This window comes from Hemitrygon akajei, unplaced genomic scaffold (genome assembly GCF_048418815.1).
Source record: "Hemitrygon akajei unplaced genomic scaffold, sHemAka1.3 Scf000053, whole genome shotgun sequence".
NCBI lineage: Eukaryota > Metazoa > Chordata > Chondrichthyes > Myliobatiformes > Dasyatidae > Hemitrygon > Hemitrygon akajei.
In genome coordinates this window covers 5,058,090-5,062,263 of record NW_027331939.1, presented here as the reverse complement: position 1 = coordinate 5,062,263, position 4,174 = coordinate 5,058,090, and the positions used below count along the sequence as shown (strand labels likewise).

General features: G+C 44.4%; 1 non-coding gene across 1 annotated transcript; it reads left to right on the top strand.

Moving 5' to 3' along the window:
* The first annotated feature begins 3,812 nt into the window (after positions 1-3,812).
* Positions 3,813-3,885, top strand: trnav-uac (transfer RNA valine (anticodon UAC)). Its single transcript has one exon. It is a non-coding gene; the product is annotated as a tRNA-Val (tRNA).
* Positions 3,886-4,174: the final 289 nt, after the last annotated feature.

Genomic DNA, 4,174 nt, shown 5'->3' with positions numbered 1-4,174 from the left:
CTATCTATCTATCTATCTATCTATCTATCTATCTGTCTGTCTGTCTGTCTGTCTGTCTATCAATCTATCTATCTATCTATCTATCTATCTATCTATCTATCTATCTATCTATCTATCTATCTATCTATCTATCTATCTATCTGTCTGTCTGTCTATCTACTCGTCTGTCTTGCTGCCTGACGTCTGCTGTCTGTTTTTGTCTGGTTGTGCTGTATCAGATATTGCGAATTTGATGGAGCGGAATTGACAAGGCGATTATCAATGAGAAGCACTGTGGAGTTTGAGAAATGATTACTTTCTCAGTATTACTGGACAGATTTACAAAGGTTGACTGAATGTCACGATCCAATAGTTAGCGGTTCGGTAACTAGCTGTCTCTCACTTGGTGCCCCAGATTTAGCGGCATTGATGATATATTATTGGAGGGACCTCAAGTGCGAAAGGTAAGTGAACGTTCACATGATCTGGCTGAGAAAATGTAGCACTGCGAGCGGATAATCAACTAAAATGAAAGTTAAAATTTTCAGCCATAATGTGGTGTCTGGACACACAGAGTAACAACGGACGAAGAAAGATTCAGGAGAAGATGAATATTAACATCAAGTAATCTGTTCCCAACCAGGGAAGAGTTCCAGCGTTATTATTCCAACATATCAAAGGATGCCTGTCATTGACCCCTCTGGCACCAGGCTCAGAAATTGTGCCTTAATCATCTCGTTTAGTTCCCAATCATTCCCAGATTCCACTACCTACAAACACCTGCTTTCCATCAGCAAATGTAGTGTAAAAATCCTGTGACCACAACTAGGAGCTGCCAGTTTGTTAGTCGACTCGTGTATGAGTAACCTCGTTCCATGGTTCTTAGGACTATCAGTTCTAAGTCTAGCATCGTTTCTGAATTCTGTACTAAAACCAAGACTCCGGGTAAAGAGTCCTTTGGTACCCATTCCACAGTCGCTACGACGGTAACGCCTCCCGACTCGGCCTCCGCGCCCGTGTTCAGCACCTGGGTTCGTTCCACCGCCACATCCTTGCGACACTGCCATCCAACACTACATTTCGCCGGGGAATGGTTAGATGCCGCTGTTCCTTTAAGAATCAGACTGCAATTGTTGTCTGCCACCTTCGCTCATGGAAAGTCGGTACTTAAGGTTCACCTACTCAGTACTGAGTGCTCACTTGTTCTCCACCATGCATAGCTCTCTGCTTACAACTGCATGATCATATAGTTCTCCATCTCCCCATCCGGTAGAGTAGCAACACCTCCCCCACCCGCCACCCCCATACCAGACAGTGATGCAGCCTGTCAGAATCCTCTCCAGAAGTTGCTTGAGTTTATTCTTTAATCTCCTAATGAAGTACTGGATTGCCGCTGTCTTGCCTTCCTCATAACTGCATCGATATGTCGGGACCAGGTTAAGTAATCAGAGATCTTATCACCCAGGAACCTGAAACTGCTCCCTCTCTCCACTTCTGGTCCCTCTATGAGGATTGGTATCTCTCTCCTTCCTGAAGTTCTCAATGAGCTTTTTCGTCTTACTGACGTTCAGTGCAAGGTTGTTGCTGCGACACCACTCAACCAGTTGACATATCTCACCCCTGTTCGCCCTCTCGTCTCCATCTGAGATTCGACCAACAATGCTTGCATTATCAGTAAACTTTATAGGTGGTATTTGATCTGCTGACTCGATATGCACATGGATGTAAGGAAGATCGAGGGATATGGACATGGTAGGGAGGAGGGATTAGGGTTTGATTGCCTTTGATTTGATTTTTAGCTGGTACGACAATGCATTGTGGGCCGAACGGCCTTTTCAGGCGCTGTATATTTTTAGGCTCTATGCTCTATGATATCTGTAAATTTCTTCTAAATTTTCTTTCCATATGTAAAAACACGCGTTTGCAGCTCTGGGCTCTAGTGGAGCAATCGGTTAGCGAGCGGTGCTTATATGGCACCGGCGGAGAAATGCAAAGGCTGTGAGTTCGAGCCTAGAGCGCTTGTGACTTTTAATGCTTGCAGTGCCCGGGTGACTCAGCGTCTCTCAAGCTGAGCATTCCACTAAAATGTTACATTTGATCATGTGCTTCTGAGATAACCTACGTTATTTCTATTTAACTGCGAATCGATGCACCTTTGAGTGTGATCTTAGCAGGATAGTGTAAGTTTACAAACGTTGCAAGAGATCCTCCCTCATTCACTAACGGGCTACAAACAATCTCCCTGTCTGGTTCTTTAGTTCAACACGCGCAGCCTCACTTTCCGCTGTTGAAAGTGTCTGAACAGATGGTTTCTTTGCTGAATTAAGGCAGAATTGGCCCGCACATTCCTGTCTTCTTAGTTCAATTAACCAAATGGTGAAGCTAAGATCTCTACCTTTCCTGAAGCTATGCTTCAGAAACCCTCTAATTACGCCTCATCTTGGTTCGTTGTGTTGTCGATTAAACTCAATATTTACTTGCATCGGCGAATTGTTTCAGGCACCTGCGAAAAAAAAGAGATATTAATCGTAGCCTCAATAGGCACAAATGGTATGGAGATGCTGACATCTCTCTCCCGCTTTCTCAACATGAATCTGCATTCGTCTGTACCGAATTATAAAATAATTCTCACATATTCGGAGTTCACCAAGCCTCTGTTAAAGAGACGACAGCTCCGTCGTTTCTGCTGACGTGCTTCCGGCTGGAGAGTGATCACTCCACTGCGACCTCGGAGCTGATCGACGCCGCTCCGTTCCTGAAAGCTGTTGTTACCAATATAATTTTCCTTCACAGTAGGTTGTTTAATTGACCGTTGATGTTTTGGTCCGGTTGCGATCCGTCGGAACAGATTGGACCGTGATAATTAATGAAATATCAGTGTGACGGTGTGTCTGGTGTCAGTGCGGACTTGGTGGGAAAATTAGCCGTGATTCGTTACTGTACAGCTGGCATCATCTCACAAGTAACCCTGGCTTGTAACGCGTCCTGTTGTATATAAACGTATCGGCACGTGGTTCACTCACTTCCTTCAATTAACTTGTAATCTGAGGTGAAGAGAACGGACGAGAGAGACAGGGTGAGAAAGCTTAAAGGCACTGTTAAATTTCGCACGTGAGCCCGAGCGCCACCCTGTGGAGACTGCTGGAAACTAGAGTACAGAAGGTGTTTTAATTCCTTGCCTATTAATACAACACAGTTCAGTTGACTGCCACATGTCGCGCCTTAACCAACAGCCGACAGGAAATTGTTAATGCCTATCTCTGTAAATGGCGCATAACCATAGAACCATCGAACATTACAGCACAGAATCAGGCCTTTTGACCCTTCTTGGCTGTGTCTAACCAGTTTTCTGCCTTGTCCCACTGTCCTTCACCTGGCCCATATCCCTCCATACACCTCGCATCCATGTACATGTCCAAGGTTTAATTAAATGGTAAAAGTGAGCCCGTATTTATTACTTCATCTGGCAGCTCATTGCACACTCCCACCACTCTTTGTGTGAAGAACACCCCCCCCCCAATGTTCCCTTTAAACTGTCGCCCTTCACCCTTAACCGGTGTCCTCTGATTTTTTCTCTCCCCTGGCCTCAGTGTAAAAAGCCTGCTTGCATTCACTCTATCTATACCCATCATAATTTTACATACCTCTATCAAGTTTCCCTTCATTCTTCTACACTCAATAAAATAAAGTCCTGAACTATTTAATACGTGTTACTGAAAACGGGAAGGAAGGATGGGCAATGTTGTGTACTTATTGCTGTACTTCAGAGCAGGGCGGGGATGGGGAGCCTCGGGTCATTGCTCAAGAGCGCAAAGCATTGAGCGCTTTGCACGGTTTCTGTGGTGTAGTGGTTATCACGTTCGCTTTACACGCGAAAGGTCCCCAGTTCAATCCCGGGCAGAAACATTGTTTGGGCTTCAGTGCTTCAAATGAACTTGAGACTCAACTTTTCAGTTTGTGTTCAAGTTTACAGTCATGAGCATCCAGGTGTAAATATAATGAACATTCGCTTTTCTAGCAGTAGCGCATTGTATTTCAAACCTGACAAAGGTAAATTAAAGAAAGAATAATTAATAGAAATTATATATAATTTCCAGGAGAACATAAACGGATTTAAACCTAAGGAGGTTCGTGGATAAGGTACACTGCGTAACGGGAGAATCAGCCTTCAAACCTATTGTCATGTATTGTCGCA